Consider the following 19,220-nt stretch of genomic DNA (forward strand, 5'->3'; position numbering starts at 1 on the left):
ACAGTCTCAGTATATGAAAAAGTCGAAAGAACCTTCAGTGCAATTCAAAGCAAGGGCGGTAACATTAAGAGTGCAACGAGAATTCCGCTGTTAAATACAGGGGAGAGAGCAGATAGGTAAAATGAGTACATTGAAGGACTCTGTGAGGGGGAAGATTTGTCTGGAGTGATAGTAGAATTAACAGTGCTCGACATAGAAGAGGTAGGGGACCCAGTATTAGAATCAGAATTTATAAGAGCTTTGGAGGACTTAAGTTCAAATAAGGCAGAAGGGATAGATCACATTCGGTCAGAATTTCTAAAATCATTGGCGGATGTGGCAACAAAACGTGTCGTATGTCTGATCTTTGTATCTGCACAGTGAGTGTACTAATGTGTGCAAATGTAGCTTACCACTTAGCATGCAAATGGACGAAACATCTGAACTGTCTTCTCAAGCCCAGGGTGTCAAACATACATTTTAAGTAAATATGACCCTGGCTCTGTAAGGTAGCTAATATCAGGTGTAGATCATAACAAAAATCATTAGAAATGCTGCTGTCACGTATCCAGAATGCATGAATTAATAAAAGTGAAAATTTGGGGTCTATTCTAGAACGACAAAACAGCTATTCTCTTTTTTATTCTACATATAATTTATCAACTGTTGCTTTCAGGGGTCAACTGATAACAATCATGTTCAATTACTTTTGACACTCAATAACAAAATATTTAATTCTTGGACATATTGAAATGACGATTATTAAAATCTTTATCTCTAAACATGAACAATTTTTTATCACAGGAAAGAGTGATTATTAAAAATCCTCATCCGCTCATTTAAATCTACATTGTCGTAGCTGGTCAATGAACTGAGTTGGTGGAGAATAAATGTACTTTTTGAACCAATGAAACAAACTCTCATGTACTCAATGTGAGGGTAGGTTAGTATCCTAGCTTTTAATATTCAATGGTCAAACAGTATGCTAGTTGGAGTGAGCAAAATCTGGACTCAACATTTACTATGGCCTAATGTGCGATGGTACTTTCTCAAGTGGCATCTGCTTTCCTGCATTCTGTAGAACGTTAATCTTTCCCTGGTCGAAATAATGGCTATTGTACACTCGCTATGGGTTGGAGCGAAGTGCACAATTTCTTTTCCCGCAAAAATTCCCACAGGAATAATTAACTACCGCTTTGCTATCTGTCGACACGATACGTGAAGCATATCATCCTCACCTCATCTCACAGAAAGCAAAGCTCTCAATTTCCTCGGTTATTTCCACACACTTGTGTGGTCCGCCGCGAGACGAGAGAGAGAGAGAGAGAGAGAGAGAGAGAGAAAGACTTATGGGCTCAAAATGCTTTTATATAATGGGGCTCTTCCAACCGTGTCGCGTCACCAAGTATGGCTACAGCCAATCATCGCCTCGCTAGAGGTGAATATACATTTTTATTTATCTTGCTAGGCCGCAGCCTAGCCCTATTAATGACATGCAGCCACTTACCCTCGGTCCTGGCCTTATTTACGTTAAAAGGAATAATAATATTGTTCTGGCCTTATCCCTTTCTACGCTGAAGCTCGCCGTTCTCTTGCTAAATGGGAGTTTTACGATATCATTAACCACCTGCTCGGTTCGTCCCCAATATGCATTTCACTTTAATTTGTTCGTTCATGCAGTCCATATACTGGTAGATACTGTTTTGTTAGTTTTCATTACATGAGAATAACTGTAATTGCCTTTTTTTGATATAATTTAATTATTATTTTCTGAGTATCTCATACTGTATCATCCTGTTGTTATGAATCAAGCTCATGTAAGGTCCATAAAATCCGGACGCCTTACAAACGACTATTCACATTGGTGTGTAGAATGTATGAGTTTGGTACATACCATCTATCTTTCGGAAAAATACCATCCACACTATTCCAAAGAAGGCAGGAGCTGACAGGTGCGTATATTATCGCACAATCAACTTAACAGCTCATGCATCTAAGTTGCTGACAAGAATAATATACAGAATAATGGAAAAGAAAATTGAAGATATGTTAGATGATGATCAGTTTGGTTTTAGGAAAGGTAAAGGCACCAGAGAGGCAATTCTGACATTACGGTTCATAATGGATGCAAGACTAAAGAAAAATCAAGACACGTTCATGGGATAACGTAAAATGGTGCAAGATGTTCGAAATTATGAGAAAAATAGGGGTAAGCTATAGGGGAGACGAGTAATATACGACATGTACAAGAGCCAGGAGGGAATAAGAAGAGTAGACGACCAAGAGAGAAGTGCTCGGATCAAAAAGGGTGTAAAACAGGGATGTAGTCTTCCGCCCCTACTGTTCACTCTGTACATCAAAGAAGCAGTGATGGCAATAAAAGAAGCATTCATGAGTCGGAATAAAATTCCAGGTGAAAGAATATCAATGGGATGATTTACTGATGACATTGCTGTCCTGAGTGAAAGTGAAGAAGAATTAAATGATCTGCTGAATGGAATGAACAGACTAAAGAGTACAGAGAATGAACTGAGAGTAAATCGAAGAGAGACGAAAGTAATGAGAGATAGCAGAAATTAGAACAGTGAGAACTTAACATCAGGATTGCATATCACGAAGTGGGTGAAGATAAGGATTCCTACTATCTAGGCAGCAAAATAACTAATGACGGATGGAGCAAGAAGGATATCAAAAGCGGTCTGGCAGTAGTAAAAAAGGCATTTCTGGCCAATAGAAGTCTACTCGCATCATACATAGGCCTTAATTTGAGGAAGAAATTTCTGAGAATGTACGTTTGGAGTACAGATAGTGAAACACGGACTATGGAAATACCGGAACGGAAAAGAATCGAAGAATTTGAGATGTGGTGCTACAGACGAACATTGAAAATTAGGTGGACTGATAAGGTAAAGAATGAAGAGGTCCCACGTAGAATAGGAGAGGAAAAGAATATGTGTAAAACCCTGACACGGAGAAGGCACAGGACGATAGGACATCTGTTACGACATCGTGGAACGACTTCCATGGTACTAGAGGGATCTGCAGACGGCAAAAACTGTATACTAATATAGAGATTGGAATACATCCAGGAAATAATTGAGTACGTAGGCTGCAAGTGTTACTCTAAGATGAAGAGGTTGGCACATATTTTATCTGGATCTACCTGTATTTAATATTTTTAACTACTTGCGATCGTTTCGAAGGACGATAGGTTTGTACAAGACAGGGGAAATACCCTTCAAGAAGAATATAATAATTCCAATTCCAAAGTGCTGACAGAAGTGAATATTACTGCACAGTCACTTTATTAAGTCATGGATGATAATTACTAACACGAATTATTTGCAGAAAAACGGAAAAACTCGAAGAAGCCGACCTCAGGGAAGGTCAGTTTGGATTACGACGAAATGCAGGAACACTTGAGACGATACTGAACTTACAGATTTTCTTACAAGATATGTTAAGGAAAATAAAACTTACTTTTATATCATTTGTATACTTGGAGAAAGATTTGACAGTGTTGAGCGGAATACTCTCTTTGAAGTTCTGAAGGTAGGGGCAAAATACAGGGAGCAAAACACGAATTATAACTTGCACAGAAACCAGTCGGCAATTGTAAGAGAAGAGGGGCATGGATGGGAGGCAGTGATTGAGAAGGGAGTGAAACAGGTTTTGTAACCAACTCCGATGTTATTCAGTCTGTATGTTGAGTAAGCAGTAAAGGAAATCAAAGAAAAATTTGAAATAGGGATTAAAGTTGAGGAAGAAGAAATAAAATTTTTGAGGTTTGCCGATAAGGTAATTCTGTCAGAAACAGCAGAGGATTTGGAAGCGCAATTGAACGGGATAGACAACGTCTTGAAAGGATATATCGTGAACATTAAGAAAAGCAAAACAAGGATAGTGGAATGTAGTCAAATTACGTCAGATGAAACTGAAGGAATCTTATAAGGAAATGAGACGCTAAGAGTATAGTAGATGAGTTTGGCCATTTGGGCACCTATAAACCCCCCCCCCCCTCCCCCTGCTTCCCGGGATTTGCGAAATAACAAGTTCAAAATGACCGTGAATTATGAATTTTGACCCACGCCGGGATAAGGCATCCGAATCCGAAGTAAATAATGATTATTCCGCGGGAAACAGGAGACGTTATAACTTGATCGTTATTGAATGAGTAATTTCATTCAAAAACGATCGGTAAACGAAATAATGGAAATATTTTGAAAATAAATTTTGCCAGTGGAAATTTTGCCGAAAGAAATAATTAAGTTGTAAAAGAAATTAAAAAAATCGGTCGCCAGCTCAACTGTTGAACGACAGTACTGTCAAGTACGCGAATAATTGTGTCAAAAATAAAGTTTACCTGTTTGTAGCGCAGCAGGTGGAACGGGAACTTTTATGTAAGTGCTGTGTCAGGCTCAGTAGTCATATAAAACAATGTCATAACAATCTAACTACACTTAAACATTAGGCCTAGTGGTTAACTTTCAATGAGTGTTTTGATAGTTATTTTGTTCATAATTTGTCAGCTAAGTGCAATGCTGACAACACAGATAATTATCTATCGAGGTTTTGAATAATGGACTGTCATTCTGTCTTTAAAATTAGTTACTTTGCACAGTTTAATTTACTGATAATGAAATATATTGCCAATAATTGATTAACTATGTTTTGAATTATAATAATTCATTAATTGGGGGATTGTCAGGTGGAATAAGTTTTATAGTTTCATAAAATATCCTTGAACTGACTTCAGCTGAATATGCATTGAAATAAATCTTAATAATCAAATTTATTACTTCAGTCTATTATTAAGTTACTACGGTTGGCGTAAGCTTATTAAGTGCAACTGTTAACTACGATAACCAGTCTGAAATTTACTCTTCACCGTCTATGCAAATAATTTGATAATTAACATATTTTCTCTTGATAATGGCGTGACACACTCGGTTCAAGGTAAGGATCGGAATTTACCTACTTGGTGTTATTGTCGGGTGGAATGTAACTGCAACACTTCGATTATAAAGTGCTTGTTATTAATTGTTCAACTTCAGAGAAAAGTACAGTCACTGGCAAGCCTTCTACAATTTTATCCTACGAAAATTGCGTAGATGTTACTTCCCTCGTTGTCGGTGGATCGTTGGAAGCCCATGGCAGCTACACAATGTGGCAGCGGGCTTTTACTGTTGCGACTTGGGCCCACAGTGCGCTTCACATTTAAGCCCTCGTTTCTTCAGCACTATGCCCATTAATCCATAATAACTTGCCCGGCCATGCTTCCAGATATGCCGACCATTACTTTCCCGTCGTACTGAGATCCACACATTAGATGTTAGATGTAACACAGCTAGGACTAGCAGCACTCGACTGTACGTCTTACTCCGAGCACGGCGTCACTGCTACTACTGCCCGCTGGCGCGCTCTCGCGCCGAACGGCACGACAAAACAATCTGTCTGACTTCCACGTTAACTAAATACGTCCCGACTTGCCAGTGTTAAATATTACATAATTTAAACATTGTATTTACAATACATATTTGCACTAGACAATACATCGTATACAAACAGTTTCATGTGTTAAGTAAGCGAAAAAATTCATAGCAAGGACTGCGGTGTAGCGTCACACACCAAAATATCTGATGATGACGAAAGTAGAGAAGATACAAAATGTAGACTGAGAACGGAAAGAAAAGCCTTTTTGAGGAAAAGAAATTTGTTAATATACGTAGGCAGGCGCAAAACGCACGGTAATTCTGTGCTGCCTCGCTCTTTCCGTAGTTTAAACGAATATGTATACTCGTTGCAAATGGAAGTACATGACTGGTAAAAGCTGACTGTATGTAGACACTACACTGCGAGACACAGTTTCAGATGCGTGCGCGCTGCTTGGCGGTCACGGCCTGTCTGCCCTGTCCGGCCAGTTCTGCCCTGTCTTGTGTGAACGGCCGGGCAGAAAACATTTTTACCTGGAGCAAGTGTCCGGTCGCTGCTGCTGTTCCCTTGTGGTACAGAACATTCCGCCCATCTAATTTATATAAATTATACAAAGACAAATAATCACATGCAGCACAAGTTACACTAAACAAACAAGGGAATAAAATGATTGAAGAAATCGGCTCCACCGTAAACAAAAAGAAACACTTCAGCTAGTAATTTAATAGTTAAGTGCACTAGAGTCTATGTTTCCTGTGGAATAACACAGATATTCGACAGTGGTCGTTTATAAGTTCCCGTTGCTGTGCACACTGAAACAACTCGTACCGTACCATCAGGACCAGAGTGTGTACCAACAATGACCCCAGACCACCACACTAGGGGTGGCAAATTGTCTTCCTTCCGGAGAACCAATGTACCTGGCTGTAGATTTTCCTTTGTTGATGACCACTTAGAACCCTGCTCTAGCTATGATAAGCAGTCCCTTGACCACCATTTCCAGATGTGCTGCTTGCACTGCTGGATGAACTGCCGTCTTGACAACCTGGATGATGGATCTGAAAGCAAGTCTGGCTCTGGGATAGTTGTTAAGGGTTCACCAGTAAGAAAATGGCCTGGAGTAAGGTATGAGAATTCATCTGGGTTGTCAGGAAGTTGTGTATTGTGTCGGGAATTCAAACATGCTTCAGTTTGTGTTAGAAGTGGGTATAATTCTTCAAACTTCAGCACTTGGTTTCCCACGACTCTCTTCAAATGTGTCTTGATGGATTTTATGCCTGCTTCCCACAGACCACTAAAATGCGGGGCATGAGGTGGGACAAAATGCCAGTGTATACCATTCTGCGAAGCATAGTTCTGGATTTGCATTGTGTGAAACTGAGCAGTTTATGCAGTTCACTCAGCTCATTCCTTGCACCCACAAACGTCTTCCCATTGTCACTGTACACGTTTGTGTAAACGTCTTGTCGTGAAATGAATATTCGAAAAGCAGCAATGAAAGCTTGGGAGGACAAATCAGTGACAAGCTCGATGTGTACTGCCTTTGTTGCCATGCAAACGAACAAGGCAGTGTAGATCTTTTTTTCTACTTTTGCTCCTCTTTCCACCATTTATTAAATGTAGTGGCCCTCCATAGTCAACCCCACAATTAAGGAAAGGTCTGCTTTGCTCTACAAGCATTGAAGGAAGTTCTCTCATGAACTGTGTTGCAGTGATTGCCTTCAAGCGGTAGCAAGGAAGGCACTTGTGGATTATTTGTCTGATTACAGATCTTCCATTGGATATCCAGTACTTCTGTCTGAGGCTTGCTAACAGCAGCTGAGGTCCTGCATCCAACAAGCGAAGATGCTCGCTCAAGACTATTAATTTAGTGACATGATTCTTTGGAGGAAGAATCATGGGTGCTTCATTCCCTTCTTCCAGAAGGGGATGAGGTGAGTTCAGGTTGCTTTTCTTGGGGATTGGTCGACCATGTTGCAGTTCTACAATTTCCTTGTAATAATCTTGCTGTTGCACCATAGGAATGACTGCCTTCGATGCTGTGTGAAGTTCTCCTGCTGTTAAGTTTCCACTATGCCTCTCTGTGGGTTGCCACCTAAGATTGTTTATATGTATCAGCACATACGCCATAACTCTTTGAAGTTTTGACCATAAAGAATACTGTTGGGCGATCTCATTCACAATCAAGTAGTTGTGAGTAAGCAAACATGTTGAATACGTTTCTCTGGTGCGTCAGCTGATTCGCCTGCATACTTCATGGTGTTAACAGGCCATGCTGATGTTGGCTGATGGAACCAGCAAGGACTTGTCCACCATAGGTTACTGTCACCTAGCTGTTGTGGTGCAATTCCTCTCTAATTGATGTTGGCAGGATTACTCTTAGAGGATACGTGGTTCCACTCTTCTACCGCAGAGAACTGCTGGATTTCAGAGACACGATATTCAGTAAACGTTTTCCGTTGCGTTGGTTCTTTCGCCAACCATGCTAAGACAACAGTAGAATTTGTCCAAAAGTAGGTTTTGGCGATGTTTAAGTGTAGCCCAGATTTAACCTTCTCCATTAATCTAGCCAGTATTAGGGCTGCACACAATTCAAGTCCTGGCAGTGATATTTGTTTGATTGGTGTTGCTCTGGATTTCGGAGTTAAAAGCTTGATTGAGAAATTGTTTTCTTCACAGACACTTCTAAGGTAAATGCAGGCTCCATCTGCTTGCTCGGAGGCGTCTAAGAATCCATGTAGCTCCAGCCAATTTACTCCGTTGCTGATCACTCTTAATTCGATATGAATGCTATTCAGTGATATTAGATGATTATTCACCTATTTCCACTGTGTCTTTAGGCCATCTGGTAATGGGGTGGCCCATTCTATTTGTCTTTCCCAGAAACACCTTGCAAGTCACTACCACTGGTCCCAGAAGACCCAATGGACCGAATATGGAGGCAACCCGAGAAAGTATAGGTCGTTTGGTCCAACTTGCGTTACTATTTTCTGCGTCAGTGGCTAAGAATTGGCTGGTATCACTATGAGGATGCCACAACAGACCCAAAGCCTTCACTGTTTCTTGCTGCTCGTTGCCGAGACTCCATGGTAGTTGCACTTCACGATGTTGAGGTGGGATGTTTTCCAGCAATCTTGAATCGTTTGCACACCATTTACGAAGAGGAAACCCTCGACTGTGAAGTAATCTAATAAGCTCTTCCTGCAGACTGACGGTGTCAGCTCCGCTCAAAGCCATCTTGTACTGTTGGTCCTACTATCAAGATGTCTTTGAGAGAAGTGTTCGCTGATGTCTTTGCTCAGGCATTAAACACTACTCGAAGATTGGTAGTACTGCTTGATTCCTTAAGCACTGCCTGATGTGGCATCTAATACGTGCAGTTCTCCGTATTTTTAGTCAACAGTTCCGTATGACCCAAATCTTCATATTCTCTCATAAAACTGAAGTACTGTGCCCTTAATTCTGGCTGTCGCTGTAGCCTTCTCTCTAATCAGCATGTAGCATTATTTACAGACTCTCCCAGTCCTGCATGATTAACTTTCAATAGTAGTTTCACCAGTAGAGTTAGTAGCAAAGAAGTAATAAATTTAAATCTCATGAACGATGCCGCAGTTCTGCACGCATCTCATTATTTATGACGTCATATTGTTCAAATGGCTCTGAGCACTATAGGACTTAATTTCTGAGGTCATCAGTCCCCTAGAACTTAGAACTACTTAAACCCAACTAACCTAAGGGCGTCACACACATCCATGCCCGAGGCAGGATTCGAACCTGCAACCGTAGCGGTCGCGCGGTTTCTGACTGAAGCGCTTAGAACCGCTCGGCCACACCGGCTGGCAATGACGTCATATTTCCTGAATTGTGATAGGTAAGTGGTTGCTATCCCGATAGCGACTGTTGCCTGGCAGCTGTTGTTGTGGTCTTCAGTCCTGAGACTGGTTTGATGCAACTCACCATGCTACTCTATCCTGTGCAAGCTGCTTCATCTCCCAGTACCTACTGCAGCCTACATCCTTCTGAATATGTTTAGTGTATTCGTCTGTTGGTCCCCCTCTACGATTTTTACCCTCCACGCTGCCCTCCAATGCTAAATTGGTGATCCCTTGATGCCTCAGAACATGTCCTACCAACCGATCCCTTCTTCTAGTCAAATTGTGCCACAAACTCCTCCCCAATTCTATTCAAAACCTCCTCATTAGTTATGTGGTCTACCCATCTAATCTTCAGCATTCTTCTGTAACACCACATTTCGAAAGCTTCTATTCTCTTCTTGTCCAAACTATTTATCGTCCATGTTTCACTTCCATACATGGCCACACTCCATTCAAATACTTTCAGAAACGACTTCCTGACACTTGAATCAATACTCGATGTTAACAAATTTCTCTTCTTCAGAAAGGCTTTCCTTGCCATTGCCAGTCTACATTTTATATCCTCTCTACTTCGACCATCATCAGTTATTTTGCTTCCCAAATAGCAAAACTCCTTTACTACTTTAAGTGTCTCATTTCCTAATCTAATTCCCTCAGCATCACCCGAGTTAACTCGACTACATTCCATTATCCTCGTATTGCTTTTGTTGATTTCTCAAAATCAGCTGTTCTAGGATCAATTTTTAACGTTCATTGGGAAAATTACTTTCATTGTCTTCCAGTACATCAAGAATTTTCACAAAGTAAACTGCAAATTTTAGAGACGTATGTAATTGAAGCACAATACATACATATTATAAAAATGCCTGTCAGTAAAGGATATGTATTCCAAGTTTGGCTGGTTTAGGAGAGATCTGGAACACACACACAGACAAACAAACATACATTTTTGTAATATGTATGGATTGTGCTTCAATTACTTACGTCTCTAAAATTTGCAATTTACTTTGTGAAAAATCTTGATGTGATGGAAGAAAATGAAAGTAACTTTCCCAATGAAAGTTAAAAATTGATCCTAGAACACCTGATTTTGAGAAATCAGCTGTCAAAAATTTAAAGAAATGCATGTTTATGTTCCCAGAGGAAGGTCAGTTTATTTTTAACACTTAACGTCCTTACGTACAAGAGACCCTAATCCAGTCTTTCTGAATCTTGCGAATGTAGTGTAGCGTGTGTCAGTTGCGAAAGAACGGTCCAGTCTGGCGTAGACAGCTTCCTGTCGTCGCCCGCGTCCTGTAGCTAGCGTGAGTCAATAGCGAGAGCTTTATGTCAGTGTATGTGTGAGTACGTGTGTGTGTGCGTGTGTGTGTGTTGACAGAGGCACTATGAATCCCTTCGGTGAAATCCCAGCAGAAAGGAGGAGGGAGACCTGTACAAGCCACACACACACACCCACACACACCCACACACACCACAGGCGCGCACGCACACACATGCACGCCTTGCACACACAAAGAGCCCCTCTGACAAGCAGTGCCAGGCAGCACACAGAAGATGGGCAGTCTCTTCAAGCGGGGAGTAGCCAGCCATCCCTGAGAGTATAGCCGCCGGCGGGGGCCAATCTACGCCCCGAGGTAATGGAATACGTGTGCGGACTGTGGGAGCAGACGGACAGCCAGTCAAGTGGCCAGATAGCGGGGCTGCTGTTGGTTCTGAGCCCCTGCCGGGCTGAGCCGAGCGGAGGTGAAGTGAGGTGGGTCCTTCAGAGGTGGAGGACGAGTCTTGGCGGAGACGCTTCAAGCAAGACCGAGAGTGAGCTGCAGGCGGGTGTCTCAGCCGGAGAGGCTGCTAGTCCTTGAACACGAGTGGGTCCTGCTCTTTCCTTCTCATGCTCAACACGTACGAGTACAAATACTCTCACTAAAATGTGACTGTTCGCTTAAACTAGAGCCGGCCGCTGTGACCGAGTTGTTCCAGGCGCCTCAGTTCGGAACCGCGCTTCTACAGAGGTCGCAGGTTCGAATCCTGCCTCGGGCGTGGATGTGTGTGATGTCCTTAGGTTAGTTACGCTCAAGTACACTACTGGCCATTAAAATTGCTACACCACGAAAATGACGTGCTACAGACGGGAAATCCAACCGACAGGAAGAAGATGCTGCGACATGCAAATGATCAGCTTTTCAGGGCATTCACACAAGGTTGGCGACGGTGGCGACGCCTACAACGTGCTGATATGAGGAAAGTTTCCAATCGATTTAACATACACAAACAGTTGTTCACCGGCGTTGCCTCGTGAAACGTTGTTGTGATGCCTTGTGTAAGGAGGAGAAATGCGTACCATCACGTTTCCGACTTTGATAAAGGTCGGATTGTAGCCTATCGCGATTGTGGTTTATCGTATCGTGACATTGCTGCTGGCATTGGTCGAGATCCAATGACTGTCAGCAAATATGGAATCGGTTGGTTCAGGAGGGTAATATGGAACGCCGTGCTGGATCCCAACGGCTTCTTATCCGCGTGGCTGTAACGGATCGTGCAGCCACGTCTCGATCCCTGAGTCAACAGATGGGGCCGTTTGCAAGACAACAACCATCTGCACGAACAGTTCGACGACGTTTGCAGCAGCATGGACTATCAGCTCGGAAACCATAGCGGTGGTTACCCTTGACGTTGCATCACACACAGGAGCGCCTGCGATGGTGTGCTCAACGACGAACCTGGGTGCACGAATGGCAAAACGTTATTTTTTCGGATGAATCCGAGTTCGGTTTACAGCATCATGATGGTCGCATCCGTGTTTGACGACATTGCGGTGAACGCACATTGGAAGCGTGTATTCGTCATCGCCATACTGGCATATCACCCGGCGTGATGGTATGGGGTGCCATTGGTTACCCGTCTCGATCACCTTTTGATCGCATTGAGGCACTTTCAACAGTGGACGTTACATTTCAGATGTGTTACGACCCGTGGCTCTACCCCTCATTCGATCCTTGCGAAACCCTCCATTTCAGCAGGATAATGCACGACGGCATGTTGTAGGTCCTTTACGGGCCTTTCTGGATACAGAAAATATTCGACCGCTGGCCTGGCCAGCACATCTCCCAGATCTCTCACCAATTGAAAACGTCTGGTCAATGGTGGCCGAGCAACTGGCTCGTCACAATACGCCTGTCATTACTGTTGATGAACTGTGGTATCATGTTGAAGCTGCATGGGCAGCTGTACCTGTACACGCCATCCAAGCTCTGTTTGACTCAATGCCCAGGCGTATGAAGGCCGTTATTACGGCCAGTGGTGGTTGTTCTGAGAACTGATTTCTCAGGATCTATGCACCCAGATTGCGTGAAAATGTAATCACATGTCAGTTCTAGTATAATATATTTGTCCAATGAATACCCGTTTATCATCTGCATTTTTTCTTGGTGTAGCAATTTTAATGGTCAGTAGTGTAGTTCTAAGTCCAGGGGACTGATGACCTCAGATGTTAAGTCTCATAGTGGTTAGACCCACTTGAACCATTTGAACTTAAACTAGAAACATTACACATAAAATATTGTGAGGAAGTTGAACCTAACAGTGCATTGTATTAGAAGAATACTTTCTATCCCATCACATTGTGGACAGTCTAGGGCTGCAACAGAATACTGCAAAAGGAAAACTGTCGTTTTAAACTTGGTGTTTAAGAAATCACTCACGCAACAGGATCGTACGAGGGGCGTTCAATAACGAATGGAAGACAAATGTTTCTGGGGACAGGTGGGTTATAGTCAAGATTCCAATACATCATATTGTACCCCCACACTTCTGGCTACAAAACTCTATTTTTCTACATCTACATCTACATTTATACTCCGCAAGCCACCCAAGGGTGTGTGGCGGAGGGCACTTTACGTGCCACTGTCATTACCTCCCTTTCCTGTTCCAGTCACGTATGGTTCGCGGGAAGAACGACTGCCGGAAAGGCTCCGTGCGCGCTCGAATCTCTCTAATTTTGCATTCGTGATCTCCTCGGGAGGTATAAGTAGGGGGAAGTAATATATTCGATACTTCATCCAGAAACGCACCCTCGCGAAACCTGGACAGCAAGCTACACCGTGATGCAGAGCGCCTCTCTTGCAGAGTCTGCCACTTGCGTTTGCTGAACATCTCCGTAACGCTATCACGCTTGCCATATAACCCTGTGACGAAACGCGCCGCTCTTCTTTGGATCTTCTCTATCTCCTCTGTCAACATGAACTGGTACCGAACCCACACTGATGAGCAATACTCAAGTATAGGTCAAACGAGTGTTTTGTAAGCCACCTCCTTTGTCGATGGACTACATTTTCTAAGGACTCTCCCGCCTTACCAACAATTAAATTTATATGATCATTCCATTTCAAATCGCTCCGCACGCATAATCCCAAATACTTTAAGGAAGTAACGGCTACCAGTGTTTGTTCCGCTATCATATAATCATACGATAAAGAATCCTTCTTTCTATGTATTCGCAATACATTACATTTGTCAATGTTAATGGTCACTTGCCACTCCCTGCGCCAAGTGCCTATCCGCTGCAGATCTTCCTGCATTTCTCTGCAATTTTCTAATGCCACAACTTTTCTGTTTACTACAGCATGATCCGCGAAAGGCCGCATGGGAGTTCCGCCACTATCTACTAGGTCATTTATATATATTGTGAAAAGAAATGGACTCATAATACTCTCCTGTGCCACGCCAGAGGTTACTTTAACGTCTGTAGACGTCTCTCCATTAACAACAACATGCTGTGTTATGTTTGCTAAAAACTCTTCAGTCCAGCCACACAGCTGGCCTGATAATCCGTAGGCTCTTACTTTGTTTCTCAGACGACAGTGCAGAACTGTATCGAAAGCCTTCCGGAAGTCAAGGAAAATGGCGTCTACCTGAGAGCCTGTATCTAATATTTTCTGGGTCTCATGAACAAAAAAAGCGAGTTGGGTCATATTTTCCAACCTTGTTGCGATGGCCTGTATGTCGGGATGGTACCACTCTAAGGGTCGACGTCGGAGCCAACGTCTCGTTGAATCAGTAACCTCTCCATCATCTACATACTGATCCCGCGGAGTGTAGCCTTCATTGGGCCAAACAGGTGGAAGCCGGAAAGTGCGAGATTCGGGCTATATGGTGGGAGAGGAAGAGAAGTCCAATGAAGTTTGTTGAGTTGCTCTCTGGTGCGCAAACTTGTGTCACTTCTTCGTTGTTATTGGAGAAGGAGAAGTTTTAATTTTGCTGGGGACGAAAACACTCTGGAGTCAAATGGTTCAAATGGCTCTGAGTACTATGAGACTTAACATCTGAGGTCATCAGTACCCTCGAACTTAGAACTACTTAAACCTAACTAACCTAAGAACATCACACACATCCATGCCCGTGGCAGGATTCGAACCTGTGGTCGCGCGGTTCCAGACTGTAGCGCCTAGAACCGCTCGGCCACTCCGGCCGGCACTCTGGAGTCGTTTCCTCCGTTTCCTGGGGGCAACGTAACACACTTCAGCGTTGATCGTTGCCAATGAGGGAGCAAATCAAACAGAATAACCCCTTGACAGTCCCAGAAGACGGTCTCCGTGAGTTTACCGGCTGAGTGTGCGGATTTGAACTTTTCCTTCGGACGAGAGGTGGTGTGGTGCCACTCCATGGATTGCCGTTTTATTTTCGGTTCGAAGTGATGAACCCATGTTTCATCGCCTGTGTCGATGTCGACAAAAAACTCACACGATCAGTCTCGTAGTGCGCAAGCAATTCCACACATATGGTCCTTCGTTACTCTTTACGGTCTTCCGTGAAGCAGCGAGGAAGCCAGTGGGCACACACCTTCGATTTCCCCATCTGGTGGACGGGGATGTCTGCACTACCAGCAGAGATGTAGAGTTGGGCAGCGAGGTGTTTCATGATTGTGATCCGTAAGTCACCTCGAAAAGAGTGTCCGCACGTTCCAACATGGCAGGAGTCGCAGCTGTGTGAGTGCATCTGGCACGCGGGAGCTCGGACAGGGTTGCGTGACTTTGTTGCGACGACAGGCGCCTCGCCCAACGACTCACTGTGCTTTTGTTCACTTTCTAACTACCCTACCACAACAAAGGTAAAAAATTAATTATGATTGTAGTGTTGCTCACGCTGCTAAATATTGCATTTTCGGGCAACAACAAAGTTATATTATGTGGCAGGTGTCATTAGAGCACAGTTAATAAAGTCATTTCATGAAATAATGGATAAACTAGGCACTCATCTTTTCGTGTTTCCCACGCTGGTCTCGTTGTGAACTCATGGCTCAATTGTCGATAATCTTGGTAGTGATGATTCCAAGCTCGGATGCAAAGAGGCCTAGGTGTTATTCTGCGATGTTCAAAAGTTTTATAGATGTGTTTCATAAACCATTCTTGAAGATTAAACGTTTGCAAGTTAAGACAATGGTGATGTAAAAAAGTAATCAGCACTCCGAATTTAAGTTACAATTCTTTTTTATTACTTTTGTTGCAACACCACTTCACAATATAAAACATACTTGAAAATATCTTCCTCACTGTTAAAGTTCACATTTCATAAACTGACTACAATCTGCGTCTTTTCAACATGACGACCAAGACTTGACTCCCTAATAACCGCTTACGCGCCCAAAAAATCAGAGTTACAAGTACGACAAAGATCATAGTGACAAAAGAAAGAATACACATAAGAATAATATCATTGCAATATAAACATATCGATGTACCAAAGTACCTCTACATTAATGAAATCAAATCTGAATGTTGTCACAGAAATATGTTAACTATTTTACAGAAACACAGTAGAATATTGTTGGTATCGAGAAGTTGAGGTGAGGTGCCGTAATGGTTACGTAATTCAAGTACCATTACAACTTCCAGGTCTCTGTAGACATTCTGCAAAGGCCTATGAATATCTGCGATGCTCTGGTTTCCCGCTAAAAGCAACTCAGTGACGGTTCTCTGCTTGGAACGCGTCTCTGTTACAGGCGCCATTTTGAAGGCTACGTACAGCGCAACCACTTTTTGGAACTTCAGGAAACCATAAGGGCTCAAGCGGGAATATTCCATAATATCCCATAATAAATTTTGCATTTTTTCAACCGAAGTTTGCCAAGAAAAAAAGGTGCATCACTTACTGAACATACTGTCGCTTGACCGTCGTACAGATTCCCATATGAAGGACATACTAATAGGCATCCCTGATGTAAAGTTAAACTGAAAGAGTTGAAACAAAAAATCGTCAGGTTCGGATGCAATCCGAATTCGACGTTACGTCTCCCTCTCTCTCTCTCTCTCTCTCTCTCTCTCTCTCACACAAACACACACACATACAAACACACACACACACACACACACACACACACACACACACACACACACACACATACACACACATACAAGACGTCCACTAGTATTACAAACAAATATTGTAATGGAGAATCGTTTAAATTATGAATTATTGAACCTGCACACACAAATAATAACGCCTTAAATAAACAAAAAAAGACGTTTTCTCAACATCGGCATGCTACAGAATTATTGAACATATTTGAATATAATAAATTTCCTTTAGACAGAAAAGGTTACGTACTCAAATGAGCATTGATTTAGATCATCGGTAGTGTACCTGTTGACACAGTGACGTCGGTTACATTTCTAGGCGTAACGATACAACGCGATCTGTACTGGAACGTGCACGTAAGTGCAATACTAGGGAAGGTGAATGGTGGGTTTCGGTTTATTTGGAAAATTTTAAGAAACGTGGCTCAACTATAAAGCAAGCTGCGTTTAGAGTGGCTTTTGGGACGTGCCCATGCAGCCATCTCAACAGAGGAATGTCAGTTATAATAATACGAAAGTAAATCCCCAGTCTCCGAGCGGAGAAAATTCCGACCTGACTGCAAATCTAAACGCAGCTCCTTCCGTTAGCAATCTGTCACGCTGACCACTCAGCTGTCGAGGCGGACAGCCCATTCTTGGGCACTGCCAAAGTGTTCGGGAACCCCACCAGGTCGGATTAACGGAAGGCGTCCGAGGAATTCAGAGGCGGCCCGCTAGAATTGTTAGCAGTGTTTTCCACCAATACGACAGGATTACGGAGATGCACTGCGAACTAAAATTGGAAAAATGTTCGGTACTAGAAGATTTCTCTTTGCCAGCATGCCCTTTTTAGCCAGTGCTAGTCTGCTTTTGATGTCCTCTTTGCTCCGTCCGTCATTGGTTATTTTGCTACCTAGGTAGCGGAATTCCTTAACTTCATCTACTTCTAGGCCGTAAGTCCTGATGTTAAGCTTCCCGCTGTTCTCATTTCTGCTACTTCTCATTACTTTCGTCTTTCTTCGATTTACTCTCAATGCATATTCTGTATTCATTAGACTGTTCTTTCCATTCAGCATATCCTGTAATTCTTCTTAACTTTTAGTCAGGATAGCAGTGTCATCAGCGAATCTTATCGCTAATACCGTTCACTTTGAAATTTAATTCCACTCTTGAATCTTTCTTTTATTTACAGCGTTGCTTCTTGGATGTACAGATTGTTACTAGAGGCGAAATACTACATACCTGTCTTACACACTTTTCAATCTGAGTAGTTTGTTCTTGGTCTTCCACTCTTATTATTCCCTCTTGACTCTTGTACATGTTGTATATCACCCGTCTGTCCCTACAGCTTACCAATATTTTTCTCAGAATATCGAACATCTTGCACCGTTTTACATTGTCGAATGCTTTTTACAAGTCGACAAATCCTGAACTTGTCTTGATTTTTCTTTAGCCTTGCTTCCAATATCAACCGCAGCGTCTGAATTGCCTCTCTGGTGCATTTACCTTTCCTATAGCCAAACTGATCGTCAAGTAAAAAATCTCAGTTTTCTTTCGATTCTTCTGTATACTTTCCTTTCAGCAACTTGGCTGCATCAGTTGGTAAGCTGACTGTGCAATAGATCTCGTACTTGTCAGCTCTTGCAGTCTTCGGAATTGTGTGGAGGATTTTTTCCGAAAGTCAGATGGTGAATCGCCAGCCTAATACGTTCTACATACCAACGCGAATAATTGTTTCTTTGGTACTTCCTTCAGTGATTTCAGAAATCTGTTGGAATGCTAGATAGCTATTCCTTCTGCCTATTTGATCATAAGTCTTCAAAAGATCTTTTAAATTCTGATTCTACTACTGGATCTCCTGTTTTTCTGTGTTGGATCCTGTCTCTTCTTCTACCACATCAAACAAATCTTCATCCTCATACAGGTCTTCAATGTACTGTTTCCTCTTATCCGCTCTCTCCTCTGCATTTAACAGTTGAATTCCCATTGTACTCTTTATGTCACCGCACTTGCTTTTAACTTCACCGAAGGTTTCTTGCCTTTTCTATGTGCTGAGTCAGTCCTTCTGACAGTAATTTCTTTTTTCATTTCTTCACAATTTTGTATTGAACTCCAGAGATTGTCTACTAGGTCATTTATATATAGTGTGAACACTAATGATCCTATAACACTTCCTTTGGGCAAGCTGGAAGTTCTTCTTCGTCTGAAGAATTATTTCCGTTGATAACGACATGCTGTTTTCTGTTAGCTAAAAATTTTTTTCCGTCTAATCACAAAGTGGGTCTGATATTCTGTACGCCCGTATTTTCTTCATTGTTCGACGGTGTGCAAGTGTACTGAACGCCTTCCGGAATACGAGGAACACTGTTTTTACCTGGGGGCCTGTAGACCTAACTATTGCTTTCTGGGTCTCTTGAAGCAATAGAATGAGCTGGGTTTCACACTATCGATATTTACGGAATCCATGACGATTCGTACAGATATTTTCGGTCTTCAGAAATGTCATAACACGCGAGCGTAAAATACACTACTGGCCATTAAAATTGCTACACCAAGAAGAAATGCAGGTGATAAACGGGTATTTATTGGACAAATATATTATACT

This window comes from Schistocerca serialis, chromosome 8 (genome assembly GCF_023864345.2).
Source record: "Schistocerca serialis cubense isolate TAMUIC-IGC-003099 chromosome 8, iqSchSeri2.2, whole genome shotgun sequence".
NCBI lineage: Eukaryota > Metazoa > Arthropoda > Insecta > Orthoptera > Acrididae > Schistocerca > Schistocerca serialis.